Source organism: Pinus tabuliformis, chromosome 3_2 (genome assembly GCF_031772625.1).
Source record: "Pinus tabuliformis cultivar Carrire ecotype Pingquan chromosome 3_2, CPIR1, whole genome shotgun sequence".
Lineage (NCBI taxonomy): Eukaryota > Viridiplantae > Streptophyta > Pinopsida > Pinales > Pinaceae > Pinus > Pinus tabuliformis.
This window is the reverse complement of record NC_142302.1, coordinates 1,141,655,463-1,141,671,657: the sequence shown is the minus strand read 5'-3', so window position 1 is coordinate 1,141,671,657 and position 16,195 is coordinate 1,141,655,463.

The window sequence follows — 16,195 nt, the reverse complement described above, 5'->3', positions numbered from 1 at the left end:
ATGCACTCATCAGGGAGCTCCAGATCAACTTGCAAAGGGAAAATACATCATCTCATATTATGAGCAAGAAAACAAGCAGTTTGAGGCCAAACATGAGGTCATGGAGATTCAGCTCATCAAGGCAAAGAGGGAGGCCGAAAAGGCCAAGGCTTTACTTGATGAAGCATATGGAGAATATGGTGATCAGCTAGAGAAAAAAGTGCCAAGAAGAAGGCCAAGGACCAGAAGCCTAAAAAGAGCATTGGAGCTAGAAAATCAGAAAGAGGCTGAACTAGCTAATGAGCTCACCCTAAATGAACAATTTGCCAAAATGATCAATTAGAATCGAGAGCATTGGCTTGAGAGGGTAAACAATCATCTTGAAAATCTCATAGACAAGGCCAAAAGTGATAATAACATTCAGATAAGGATGGCAAAGTATTATTTCCAAAGAAACCAAATAGCAATGGCAAAGCTCAAGGCTGCTAAGGAAAAAATTGAAGCCCTAACTCACCAAGAAGAGAAGCAAGAGCTTGATATACTTGCAGAGGCTTGACTCCATGCCTAGCCACACCAAACATCAGCTCCTTGACCAATTTATTAGACTCTTGGCTCATTTTTTTGTTATACTGCCTTTTCTGTGTTTTTTGAGGCAATTTCATATCAGTGGCATGGTCAAATGCACTTTTTTGGGACACTTTTTAGAGGAATGGAAGGCACCAATGGATTCAGAAGGACCAAGACATCTAGTAAAACCATGTTTCCAGCCCTGGAATGCAAAAATGGTAGGTGAAAAAGGCAAAAAACTACCAAAAAATCATGTTTCTACCTTCTTTTTGGACCAGGCACTGCGCTTTTGACTAGTATTGGGGGAATGGAGTTTTGGGGGGTCAAATCAATCCCATTTTCAAAACCAAAGCAAGTTTTGGAAACTAGACAGGAGAAGATTTCCAGTGAACTATCATGGGATCAATTTGGACCCCTGGAAGGTAGGAAAAAGTGGGTCTGAATATGGCGTTGCGCGTTTGACAGTTGGCCTAGTTTTTCACTGTTATTCTCCAAATTTGATTTTTACCTATGGGAAATCAATATTTTACTATATTAATTCATATGATTGATGCAATTATCATTTTTTCACTGTTACCTAGGGTAATTACATTAGGTAAATGGCCTCCATGAGATGTAATGAATCAGGTTACATGAGTCACTTTGACCACCCTACACTCTAGCTATCAGTTTAGTTTTTGTTGTAACTGGTCCTCCTCATGGATTCGACCCCTGAGGCTAGGATGAGGTTGTTTGAGGCTTATATCATGTAATTCTTAGTCATTCTACATGTTGGAATCCATTGGATATTGTATTAGTGTTTCAGACTTTGGCATCGAATATATTGGATAAGTTGCAACTATTTTGGTGGGATTCTTGTGGCATGGTATTTTGAAATTGTTTCTTCTTCAGTTACATGTGTGTGAATGTTTTGTATCTTCCATGATCCATTTCACTTCTAAATATGTTTGATTTTCAAGGTGTGATAAGCAAAATTCATCTTCTATGCTCCCTTTTGGGAAAATCATCATAATTTGTTTTATTTCTTCAGTTTAAAAAGAATCCGTGATTTTCATGCTCATTTTAGCACCTCGCCAGTCTAAACCATTTCATCACTATTCTACAAAGCGTTAAAGTAACTTGTCTAGCTTTCCCCATCAGAATTCTACAATTCTGATTCTCTTTTGTCCTGACCTAGTTCACTCTCTGACCTAATTCACTCATCCAGTGATTACCCCAATCAAATCAAATCAAACAAACCTTGAGCTACTATATCTAGCCTAAAACCCTAATCTATCTAGCCCTATTTGTTGAAAATAGCGACAAGAAATGCTAAAATTAGCACTACCATAAATAGCATGTCGGGATACCTTCCTATTTTAGTTAGTCCCTAAACTAAAATAGAGAAGTAAAATTCGAATTTGATCTTAGCAGCTATTTGTAAAATAAATAATTCATTCATTTTGAGTTAATTAACTGTAGAAAATCAAACATGAAGTCTATGTGCGGACATGCAACAATTATCCCATTAATTGAGGAATTTATCCCTTAGTTAACAAGATAATGATGAGTTGTAATTAGTTAGCTCAGTTAACTGAGTTAAGTCCAGTTAGATCAGTTCAAATTGTTTGTTGAACTAATTGTAAGTTTAGTTAGTTAATGCATGCATGCATATAATTACAACAATTTAGATAACTGAATATTCTCTCATAAATAACTCATGCATGTTAGTTCAGATAGAGACCCAGTTGAGATCAGATGATGGGACAATGTACTATCAGTTGCAGGAATATTTCATGGAGGATATATCTTGCATGTAGAAGGAATTCATTCCTTGGAGATTGCGCAGTTACTTATTCAGTTTAGTGAGTGTGTGATGAGGCTAATCACACAGGTGGCATCATTGGACCCCAAGAAAAACTGTGCAAGGAAATAGGAGGCTTGGAGGGCTGAGGGAAGGCATATCTTGTGTCTATTCAGTCTGTGAGTTGTATTGTTTGATTGCAGATAGAGTAGGATAGCTTGTGAGCTGATTCTTTATGTAATATGAACATATTTCCACTTTTATGATAATACAGAGATCGGGGTTTTTAGGTGAGGCTTTCCCCAGAGTATTCTTTTGTGTTGATGTGTGATTGATTTCTCTTCATCTGTTATATGTGTTCTATTTGATCTTGCTCATATTTGATTAAGCTTCCGCAAGTTTGTTGTAGAAGTAGATCTTGTATTTTTCTTTAGTATATTGCATAATCTGTTGATCTACAATGGAAATTTCTACATGGTATTAGAGCAAAGGTGGTCAAAGCAAAGAAAAGTATACAAGAAGGGAGAAGTTCGAAGTTTGAGGTTCATGAATATAGAAATCAAGTTCTTATCACATCTTAATTTCACCAATGGCGTTCAACGGTTTAAGACTCGAGTATGCCCTTGATGGCAGCTCGAATTATATAGCCTGGAAGGATCGCATGGAAGCAGTATTAGAGGATAACGGTCTAAAGGACTTCATTGATCAAGAATTCCCCAAGCCAGCAGCAGCTAATGCTACATAATTGGTGGAATGGAAGAAATGTGTGGCTAGAGCAAGGAGAATATTCCTAGAGGGAGTTCGAGACCACATTGTCTCGAGCCTCCATGGGAAGGAGACATCGTTTTCAATGTGGAAAACATTAAAAGATCTACATCAGAACAACAACGATCAAAGGAAGCTGGCGCTGAAAGACAAGCTTCAGAAAATCAAGTGTGAAAAGGGCAACACAATCTCTACATATCTTAACAAGCTCACCACCTACAGGGATGAGCTTGGAAGTGTAGGGATCACGACAGCCGATGATGACATGGTGAGTCTTGCACTCCTCAGTCTTCCTAAGAGCTGGAATAGCTACCAAGACTCGGTTAATGGAAGAGAAAAACTACCAGATTGGGAACGAATTTGGTCGGATTTGATGCAGGAGGAGATAAGAAGAAGCACTAGAGATGGATCCTCATCAAAGCAAGATGATGAGGAAAATCTAGCCTTAGCGAGTAAGGCGAGGAAAGGGAAAGGGAAGGCATCCCATCCCAAATCCAGTTCTTCCCACAGTGGGAAGAAGTTTGACAAATCAAAAGTGCGATGCTTTCATTGTCATGAAGTGGGCCATTATGCTACAAATTGTCCACAAAAGAAATCCAAGAAGGGATCCTCAAAGGGATCTGATGGTGAGGCACTAGCCTCACAGTTTGAGTTGGATTTCTCTCTTATCGCATGCATGGTTTCATCCATGGTGGGATGTGTGTGGTACCTAGACAGTGGAGCTTCATTCCACATGTCAGGTGACAAGAATATTTTCAGTACCTTGGAGGAGAAGGATCTCTAGATGTGGATCGAGATGGGTGATGATGGAAATTACCATGTTTCAGGTGAAGGTACGGTTGTGTTTCATAGGTAGCATGGAGCTCCTCTCACCCTGACTGATGTAAAGTATGTACTAGGTCTGAAGAAGAATCTTGTGTTCGTTGCTATGCTAGAAGATAAAGGTTATGTTGTAGTCTTTAGTAAAGGAAAGGTATTCCTGAGGCATATCGGCACTGGAGAGACAAAGTGAATTGGGATTCGAGTAAAGAATCTCTGCAAGGTGGTGGTAGAAGACTATGCTGCATTGAGTTCCAAAGCTAAGATGGTGCAGAGCCAAGATGTTGGTGAGCTATGGCATAGAAGATTGGGCCACTTGCACCATGGAGCCCTGAAGATCATGTAGCAAATTTCTACTGGACTTCCCAAGGGAAAACTGGAGCAGACGAATATATTCAAAGGTTGTACCTTGGGTAAGTATGTGAAATCTTCCTTTCCAGATCAAGATAGTAGAGCTGGAGCAATCCTGGAGCGAGTTCACTCAGGTGTTTGTGGACCTTTCGCTATAGCCTCCACCGCTAAACAAAGGTACTATGTTATTTTTATTAATGATTTTTCTCGTAGATGCTAGATCTACTTTATGCAAAAGAAGGATCAGACCTTCTTGAGGTTTTGTGAGTTTAATGCCTTGGCTGAGAAAGGATCTGGAAAGAAAATAAAAGCCTTGCATAGTGACAAAGGTGAAGAATATGTCTCCCAATAGTTTAAGGACTTCTGCGCTGTAGAAGGAATTAAACGGGAGTTGACGACACCCCATAAACCACAACAGAATTGGGTGGCTGAAAGGAAGAACATATCGATTATGGGAGTAGCTCGAGCGATGTTGCACGACCAAAGCCTACCACTACATTTGTGGGCCGAGGCATGCAATACAACAGTATATGTGTAGAACAGAAGCCCACACCATATACTGGGAATGAAGACACCTATGGAGGCCCTTTCCGGGAAGCGACCAGATGTGAGTCACTTCTGAATCTTTGGATCATCAGTTTGCTGTCATGTGACCAAAGATTCCCGGAAGAAGATAAATCCAATAGTTGAGTTGGGAATACTTGTGGGGTACACTCATACACCCCACAACTACCGGGTGTACCTGCCTACCAGTCAGAGGACAATGGTACGCAGGGATTTGAAGTTCGATGAGTAGAAAGCCATGCGAGTATCACTTGAGAGGGAGCTCAAGTTGCATGCAGAGGAGGAAATTTCAGTTCGTAAGGAGGAGGAGCCTCAGATTGATGCGGAGCAGCCACATGTAGAGGATCTAGGAGTGGAGACATCCACTCATTCTGAGACTTCTAGAGATGGCGGAAACGATTAAGGGAAGCTGACAATTTGATGCTGGATATGCGGGAGAATGTGGGACAACCATCTTCTCAGCGCAGATAGAGGAGGTCGCCCAAGCAGTACACTGGGTACATGGCCTTAGTTGGGGAGTGTGTATATTCCAAACCTTCTTCATTCAAGGAGGCAGTGCAGCAACCAGTCTGGTCGATGCAATGGTAGAGGAGTATGACTCTCTCATTCAGAACAGTGTGTGGGATGTTGTCCCAAGACCTCAAGACAAGTCAGTGGTTAGTTCCATATGGACAGGAAAGGCATGATGGAACGCGAAGCTCTGAAAGAAAGGCTCACGCAATTAGAATAAATCAAGGAAGAATGGTTTATGGATGGATTTCATCAGCAGGTACAAAAGTAGCGTGAAAATGCTTGGCACGACCGCCATATCAAGTTGTGCACCTCCAAGGTAAATGACTTAGTGTTGCTGTATCATAGTAAGTTTGAAACATTTCCGGGAAAATTCAGAATGCACTGACTGGGACCATACGTGGTTAAGGAGGTACCAGACGGAGGCGTAGTCCAACTAGTCAAACTAAATGGAGAACCCTTCCCGGGTAAAGTCAATGGCAAGTGATTGAAACCCTACACAGGTGGGACGGTTATCTGACCAATTGGCTGAAGTATAGTCTTCGTGACCTGAGGAGCTAGACAAGGGCACAGGACTATAATCATATGAAGCAGTTGCTGGTACAGATGTAAGGACACAATTCAAACATGGAGGAATGAATGCAGCAGGTTCAGCAAGCAGCAACTCAGTGCGCGACAGACATCAGCACTGTATGGGAATAATTGGAGGGAATTCGCGCCAAGATCACCACACGGATAGAGTGACTCGAGGGCGAGTCATGACATTTGTGTTGGGGGCCTATTGGGCATGGAATCCCCCCACAACATGTTTTGGGGCTCAAAGCCCAAGTCTTGGTCAAATATGTTGTAAGACTCCACGAATTGCGAGTGCGAAGCGTGAAATGTATGTTGAGTCATAGGGTTGTCCGCCCTAAGTTTTGTAATGTAACGTAATGTCATGTCGGCCTACCCATGGTCCACGGACCATGGGATTGTATAAATAAGAGCGAGGCTCTAAGTTGTAAGGAGGGGAGTTGATGGATTGATGTAATGATCTAGTAGCGGATAGAGAAGAAGTCTAAGTGTCTTGGGTCATAGTAGTAGGAAGAGGCTTTGCAGCTAAGTGCGCAGAAGTCTAGTAATGTCCGTAGTTGAGTGCGCGGACCCCTGCAGCTGAGTGCGCAGGGTGAATTTGAGTCTGTAACCCAAGAAGAAGAATAATAAAGGGAAGTTTGATTCTAAACACTGTGTATCTATTTTTGTATGATTTTCTATGCATTTATACTACTTGTTTATCGTGCACACTTATATGAATAGTGAACACTGTTAAGTATAATTGGGCTCATATAGATAAGTTAAGTAATCAGATAATCTCAGGTTAATAGTAAGAAACTTGGGTAATAACATAGATCGTGCCTCGAACCGGGTTGCAGCATTGCAGGTTGTGAGGTACTGATAGGTGTGCAGCAACATGCTTGCAGGGTCAAACCGTGGACCACCCAAAAACCATCAGACATCTCTAGGGTGCGGAAACCTGGTTCTAGCACCCTCCCATACTACTTCAGGTGAGACCTCAGTCCACGCTCCACGGACTGTTGCCGAAAGGGCCAGCAATATTGAGATTTGTTTGGCTAAATCATCTCTGAACCCAGGTCAGGCCCCCATAAGCCAACACCATAGGTTACCATTCAGTCTTCAACCCCTCCAACAATAGATCCATTCCCAAGCGAGGAATGGGATGTTGTTCCTCTTGATGATGATCTGGTAATGGATGTGTACAATCTGTCATTTGATTATTTTCAAAAGAACATTGTACAAGAACGAAGAAAGAATTTTCCAGATGATCACGCATCACGTCCATTCGTTAGAGAAAGGGTGATAGTGGTGGTGTTATATACCTAGGGGGGATAATATGGGGTACCAAGGGAGGTACCCAAGGTAATAATGTAATAATGGGATGGGCCATAGTAATAAATAAGGTGGTTAATCCATATCATGTAAGGGACCACAAGTAGCTAGTAATAATGTAATGGGCCCATGGTATTAGTTCGATGGTATGAGGGAACCATGGTAATGATCCATGGTATTGTATGTATGAGGCCTATATAGAGGCTAGAGACTCCACATCAAGAAGAGTCAAGGATTATTGTATGAACAGGCATATGGCTTGTGGAGTTTTCTCCTTCCTTAAGGAGTGAATGTATGGTGTTACCCTACCTTAAGGGTTTGATCAATAAAGAATCATTTCATATTATTTCTGGGTTTATTTGCATTATCTTACACTTTCATATCAAATCTATAATATTTCTGGGTTAGATCTATAACAAGTGGTATCAGAGCACTTTCTTGGGAAAAAGTGGAGAATTTTTTTTTTTTTTAATTTTTTGCAGGATTTCGGGGGCGACGAGTTTTCAAATCAGATATATATGTTTTGGTGCAAGACCTACAAAATTTAATTGCATATCTGTAATATATGTGAAAAAATACCCAATTTCAAAAAAAAAAAATCGGCTGAATCGAAGTTTGGATGAAGGAGATATCACTAATCTAAAAATCAGTGGTGTTGCAGACAATTTTTTTGGGCAACGAAATCATGGCGCATATCTGGACATCTTGGCACAAGATCTGCAAAATATAATTGCAGATCTAGATTCTTTGTGAAAAAATAGCCGATTTCAAAAAAAAAAATCGGTCAAATTGGAGTCCGCATGAGGGAGATATAGCTGATTTAAAATCAACTCTTTTTTGTAGAAATTTTGGGGACGACGGGAGAGGTGTAGCGCAGATCTAAAATTCTAGTGTATGGATCAGGATTTCTATCACATGGATAGATGTTTCTATCAATCCTAGTTGCAAGCATAATTTTATCAATTTTAATTTGGCAAAAAAATTGCAAGATCCAACAAAACACATTGAAAATACACAGGTTGATGATAAGGATGTTCAAATTTATAAGGATTTGAAGCTTTCTATGGATAAGTATGTGTTTCATGGTGATTTTTATGCTTCAAATATGGATAACATGGATGTTTTTTTGGGATACGGTTGGATGGAATCAGTGGGTACTATCAATATTAATGTACATAAAAAGAAGAAAATTACATTACAGGATATTTCCATCAATAAACAGGTAGAGTACATGGAGGCTAAAGCAGAAGATGTTCCAGGGAGTGACATATCAGATGATGAGCCTTTGATGATCGACAATCAAACACAAACAGAGGCTGAAGCAGAAAAGGTTACAGGTACATCGGATGAGGGCTCAGTGGTTGAAGTCATATTGGAAAAGAAGACACCACAACAGGCACCACAGTAGGGTGAATTAAAGAAAAAGACAACGTGGGTTAAAACTTCAACATATCATCACCCACATCACCCCTCAAGAAAACAACCAACAAGATGGCAACCAATTAGCCACAAGGACAACAACTCCCGTATGATAGACAACAAGGCACCAAGATCCACCTACTACACATCAACATAGAAGAGCTGCCACGGTCAACTCCCATCTCAAGCAAGCGAGGCACCAACGAGATCGAGGGTTCACCTTTCTCTTGGATGGCTAGATGCACGTGCATGGTACCAGTGGACTACTCTTTTGAGTAGATCTTATTATTTGTGTTCTTCCCATGTTTCGGGGACGAAACATGCTAAGAGGGGTGGAATGTTATATACCTAGGGGGGATAATATGGGGTACCAAGGGAGGTACCCAAGGTAATAATGTAATAATGGGATGGGCCATAGTAATAAATAAGGTGGTTAACCCATATCATGTAAGGTACCACAAGTAGCTAGTAATAAAGTAATGGGCCCATGGTATTAGTTCAATGGTATGAGGGAACCACGGTAATGATCCATGGTATTGTATGTATGAGGCCTATATAGAGGCTAGAGACTCCACATCAAGAAGAGTCAAGGATTATTGTATGAACAGGCATATGGCTTGTGGAGTGTTCTCCTTCCTTAAGGAGTGAATGTATGGTGTTACCCTACCTTAAGGGTTTGATAAATAAAGAATCATTTCATATTATTTCTGGGTTTATTTGCATTATCTTATACTTTCATATCAAATCTATAATATTTCCGGGTTAGATCTATAACAGGTGGACACCAGGAAGAATACAAATGCCATTGTCAAAGCCAACTTGGCCTTTGTAGGTGTGACAAGATCAAACATTTATTATTTGATGGCCAAGAATGGGCAATTGGAACAGAACTTACAAACTACTAGGAAAGAGGTGGAACAACTCCATGCAGCAACACATAACGCACTTTCTACACAGGTCTATATGGAGGATATGAGAGCAACGATACTTGTTGAAGTATCAACACCCAAAGAAACCATATGGAAACTCTATGAGGAGTTTGTTACCATACATAAAGAAGTTGTATGTTCACATGGCCTACAACAGTAGAGCAAAAATTTTGTTAAAACTCTAAAGAATGTACAAGCTTCCATTACCTACGTGCAATAATGGACAATGTGATACAAAGCAACAATGCTTGACTTGGGAAAGAAAATGAGGCCATGGGCTAAGCTGTAGAGAGCAAGAGTTCAGATCTTGATTCAGAACAATAAGCAGCTCACCTCATTTATTGGTAACATTCATGCTGCATATGTACAATTGTTAGGTAGTTTGGATGTCTTGGCGAAAACACACAAGATCCCATCAGTTGACTCACTCAAAAAATCCAAACCCAAGAACTAGGTCCTACAAGAGATCAAAAAGTACTTGTAGCAGTTGAGAAAAATTTCCACCAAGCAAGATTTGGATCTGAACAGACAACACATGCAGAACTACATTGATGGTCCTATCCAAATTAGAACAATGTTGCTCATGCTTTAGAGGAAAGTTGAAACTAGTTCTAATTCATTGTAGATGGATGCCATGGAGGCTAGAGTATGCTTCCAGCGAGAAACCATCACGCACCTTGGGGATTTCATCACACAGTACCAAGCTTGGCACCAATATGTGACAGAGAAGCATCAAGTGGAAGTTACTGAGCTAGAGTTTCCTCAAACTCAAGCATCATAGTATTTTGTCTTGTTAGGCTGTCAACTTGTCTCTACCCTATTTTGTCTTATATGGGTATGAGTGTAAAATGTAGTATTATTTGTAATTGTTTTGTAAACTGAAATGCCAAGTCTCAATATTGGAATGTGAAGAGTCATGATGTAATGTAATGGGTAATTTGAAAGAATTTGAAGAGTCATGAGGGTAGTCTAAAGGTCACAAAGGAGGTAATTTGAAATAATTGGAAGAGTCATGGGGGTAGTCTAAAGCTCACAAAGGGGATTTGAAGGTTTATCCAACCTCTTGTTATAAATGGAACCTCATAACTCATGTAAGGGGATTTTGGGAGCCAATCTTTTGGCTAGGCTGTGGGGATTGGGAGTTTTTTGAGAGCCTTGGCTTCTCTGTAGCATAGAGGGAGTATACTTCTTTGGAGGAGTGTTGGTCAGGTAAATCCCCTCTGCGGACAGAGGCGATCCCACTAGCCTATAACAGAACTAGCCACAATCAAACCACGCTGCTACGCAAGTTCCTAGTTATGCATCAAAGGTGAATCAAGAAGACCAACCTGGAGTCCAACGCTATGATTGAAGCAGAGTTTATATCCCCGCTCCCTCGCTCCAACAGATCAAAAATGAACACCTGCACATGCAAAGGAAGAGACATATACCAACATAAAAGCTACCAAGGCACAACTATATTTCAGTCAGAAAGGAAATAAATCAACACATCACCACAATAGACAATGAGATTGGAACTATAATAGCAGTCGCTCATTAATTAATAATAAACAGGAAAAGTTACAACCATTGTTCTGACGTTGACCCTTCTCCTGGCTGGGCGAGTAACTATATGTGTCTTGCAATGCATCTCTTCTCCGGTAGCATAACCTCTCTAGCACTCACTAGCATTCCTCCAAGAACTCAAGAACTCAACATCTAACACTCCATGACTAACGATTATCACTACTATCACTAGCTTGTCCAATGCATAATGACAAGCTTATATAGATGAAGAAGGGAGGAGGATACGATGAACCGGGACACCTTTTGTGGATTAACATTATCCCCCAAAAGCCATTAAAGATGGAGATAGGATAGAGCTCGACATAAGGCTGATTTTTTATCTTCAAAAAGCTCCATGTAATGAAGGAAACAACAGTCGGGCGTGCGTTAAGGCAAAAAGCATGACTAAACTTGGTTGGCGCGACTGTTGCTCTAAGACAGAGCGCCAATGGTCGCGCCCTCTTTTGAGGATCTCCATGATTGGCGCGGGTAAGATACTGTGGACTTGCGCCAATGGAAAAAGAGCACTTTTCAGGGATAATCTGCAGAAGGTGTCTTCAGGGAACATAATGCAAGTGTTTTTAGACTTTGTCACTTCTTATAACTCCCGGGATGAGTCCTCCAAGGTATGACAAGAGGAGTAACAGGGATGGTGACAAATTACTGTGTAACAAGGAGCATGTGTTGCTGACTTTAATGTTCCACTTTTGGGGCTAGTGGTTGTCAATGGTGTATGTATGATTGGAACATTCACTCATAATAAAACTCAGACCCAGCATGATTTCATGCATATGTTGTGAATATAGTAGGAATGTTCTTTTAGTATTTGCAATGTATGTTATTTAACTTAGGCTCCCTTTCGGTCTTAAAAATGCCGGTGCTACCTTCCAGCGTGCAATGTCTTATGCATTTCATGACATTTGGCATATTGTGCAACCTTATCTGGATGATCTTCCTGCTCATTCAGCTAAACGTCAGGACCACCCTAAACACCTTCGCGAAATCTTTCTTCGCTGTCGATACTACCGAATCCGGCTAAATCCTCACAAATGTGTCTTCTGCGTTGAATCTGGCAGACTTCTCGGTTTTATCGTTTCTAGAGAAGGCATCCGTTTGGATCCCCTTAAAGTCGAAGCTATCGTCAATCTCCCTCCCCCAACTTCTTTGCATCAGTTGCAGAGTTTGCAGGGGAAAGCCAATTTTTTACGCCGTTTTGTTCCCAACTATGCCGAGGTGGCTAAAGGTTTTACGCGATTACTGAAGCGTGATATCCCTTTCCATTGGGATGCCACAGCTCAAGAATCTTTTGAACGTCTCAAGAGTCTACTTGTTTCTGCTCCATTGCTTCGTCCTCCGAATTATTATCGCGACTACACATTGTATTTAGCCGCCGCCGATACCACTATCGGCATGGTTCTTGTTCAAACTGATGATGATAACACTGAACATGTTATTTATTATCTCAGCCGCAACCTGTTAGACACAGAAACTCGATATGCTTATATCGAAAAGTTGGCACTAGCCGCAGTTTGTGCTGTACAACGCTTCCGTCATTATATTCTTTTGCGTACTACTACTGTGATTTCTGATTGCAACCCCATGACGTATATATTGTCACGCCAGTTACTAGGGGGAAAATACTCAAAGTGGATTGTTATCCTCCAAGAGTTTGACTTGGAATTTACCACTGCCAAGTCTAAAAAATCGCTTGTGTTTGCTGAGTTAATTTGCTCTTTGCCATCTTCTTCCTCGACCTCGCCTGCAAAAGATCAAATTCCAGATGAAACCCTGTTCCTTATTAGCACCCTCGATCCATGGTACGGAGATATAATCACGTATCTGCAAACGTCCTCCTTCCGCCCGGGTGTGTCTAAAGACGCTCGGCGGAGGATTCGCCATCAATCTCAACCCTACCGTATCATTGGAGATACATTATATCGTCTTGGTGCAGACTCCGTTCTCCACCGTTGTCTTACTCTAGAGGAAGCTGAACGGGTTCTAAATGACTGCCACTTTGGTGCTTGTGGCGGACATATGTCCGGATATGCTACAGCCCAAAAAATCCTTCGTGCTGGCTATTTTTGGCCCTCTATTTTCAAGGATTGCATCCTTGCCGTCCGCTCTTGTCATGAGTGCCAGATATACTAGCGGAAAATGCGAGCGCCTTCTGCTCCGTTGCACCCTGTGGTTTCCATCGGCCCTTTTGCAAAATGGGGCATTGATTATATGACCTGTAACCCTCGCTCGGCCAGGGGGCATGGGTTTGTCATCGTTGCCATCGATTACTTTACTAAATGGGCCGAGGCGATGCCTACATTAACTGAAGACGGTCACACTGCGGCGCAATTTTTATTCAATCATGTTATTTCGCGATTCGGCGTCCCTCAAGCCATTGTCACTGATCACAGAAAGCATTTCCGTAATCATATGATGTCAGAATTAACCACCCAGCTAGGCTTGCAACATGATAGTTCAACTCCATACTACCCTCAGTCCAATGGTCAAGTTGAAGCTGTCAATAAAATCTTGGTTACAATGCTTCAACGTATCGTTGGTGTGCATAAATCTAACTGGCATTTGATGTTATTCCCTGCCTTATGGGCTTACCGAACCTCCGTGAAGGATGCCACTAGTTTCACTCCATTTCAACTAGTTTATGGACTAGAGGCTACCCTTCCAATTGAATGTGAGATCCCTTCATTGAAATTAGCCGTCGAGCTGCTTCCCAACACTACCCCGTTAGAAGAACGCCTTCTTTACTTAGAACGGTTAGATGAGACTCGTTGCCTGGCCTCTTTGGCGGCTCGAATGGTCTCCTGGATTGGTCGCAATCAACAGTTGAAGTTTGCACCCAAAACCCTCCAACGGTAAACTTACAAGGTAAAAAGTGAAAAGTAATTTTATTTTTTACTATTTCACTATTTATAACTTCTTTTGGCTTAAAAAACACATTAAAATCATGTTTTTGTGAATGTTTTATGTCAAAGTAGGGTTTTACGCTGTTTTTGTATGTTGACTGGGATTAGTGCCACTCAAGCAACATAACGAGCGCCTTTTTTTGGTTTTTCGAGCTCGGTAAAACACGAGAAAAGGTTACTTCAAGGTCCGCTTTCAGCTCTTTTCTGACCATTTAAAGAGGAAAATATTGCCGAGTCACTCCTCTTGACTCGTTAAATGGTAACAAGGGGCGGTCGTTTTAAGTTCTTTTTGTCGACCGTTAAAACATAAAAAGATTACCGGGTTTTTGTCGTTTCAAACTCGTTAATGGTTACGAAACGACGTGGTTTTGACCGCTTTTTTACTTTTTCGGGTCGAAATCACTAATTATGAAAAGTACTCCTCAATCGTAATGATCGGGCGGTTCTTTCGGGTATTATTTTATACTTTTTTGGGCCCGAGAGACACAACTTTACGAAAAAGGACATCCCTGGAGTTTCCTTTTCTGCTGTCTTTTCAAACTCTCTAAACATGAAAAGGCGCCGAGTTCTTCCTTTGTCAGACTTGTTAAAACTTAATGACATCGGATTTTGTCACAACACAAGCATATGCTATCCCCATCAAGCTTGTTAAAAATAATTGGGGTACTCGCCAGAAATGGCCGGGGGGGGGAAAAGAAAATTTTTGAACCATAATTATTACCGTAATGGCAGTATGTCGCTCTTGAACATGGCACTTTTTGCTTTCGTGTCCGGGGTGGGGATATTTCATCTCATATCTTTCACTTGCTTCCATGGACTTGGGTACCCTATTTGACCTCTCATCCACTCATTTCCTCGTCATCATGACCTTTGATACATTGATGTCAAATACTGCCAATTCCGTTAATGTGCCGCCGATATGTTCAAGATAAGTTGACCTCTGCAAAGAAACAACCTCCCTCTGATAGTTCGCACAATCTTGATTCACAACATTATCTCTCTGTCTCGTGTCGATGATGTGGGAAACATTATGGCCCACCTTCGATCAAGGTCACTTCCTGTCGACTTCAACTCATTATCGAGGAAGTTGATCTAGAGACTCCTTTCCGGTGCCTTGGAGCCTGCATGCCTCAATGGCAGGTTCTTCGTGTTCGACATGAGGTTTTCATCATTGGCCTCCGATCAAATAATTCTACGGGTTTTCAACTTCGGATCATTGATTCACACGCCGTAGATTGTACCTATAGTACCTTGAGGGCCATTGTCATTATTGGTGGTACCTCTCGTGTCTGTTAACAGTTTCCACTATTGACTGGTAATCAGACGATGTTCATGCATGTTCGACTTCAGCTCATATATTCACATGCTTGAACTTGTACTCTTGTTCGGGTCGAGATGGAGCGCAAGACCCTGGATTGTGTCTGTTGTAATCCAGGCGTGATTCTTGGTACTTGACTCATTCACTGGATGGCTGCGACCATACCTGAGTCAATTCATTGATCCTAACCAGATGGCTGCGTCCATACTATGGATCTAGATTATTTATGTACTCTCTTATGGATGGGAGCGACCATACCACGTACATCATGTAATTGAACTATCAGTCATGTCTCTTAATACAGATCCTTGGCGGCAGTAACTATATGTGTTCTTGTGTGTTCTTGTAAAGCATTTCACCCCTCTCCACCTCTCGGACTTCATGCTTTAGGGGGCATCTGTTACACAGTAATTTGTCACCATCCCTGTTACTCCTCTTGTTGTACCTTGGAGGACTCATCCCGGGAGTTATAAGAAGTGACAAAGTCTAAAAACACTTGCATTATGTTCCCCTGAGTATGTACTCCATGTTCCCTGAAGACACCTTCTGCAGATTATCCCTGAAAAGTGCTCTTTTTCCATTGGCGCAAGTCCACAGTATCTTACCCGCGCCAATCATGGAGATCCTCAAAAGAGGGCACGACCATTGGCGCTCTGTCTTAGAGCAACAGTTGCGCCAACCAAGTTTAGTCATGCTTTTTGCCTTAACGCACGCCCGACTGTTGTTTCCTTCATTACATGGAGCTTTTTGAAGATAAAAAATCAGCCTTGTGTCGAGCTCTATCCTATCTCCATCTTTAATGGCTTTTGGGGGATAATGTTAATCCACAAAAGGTGTCCCG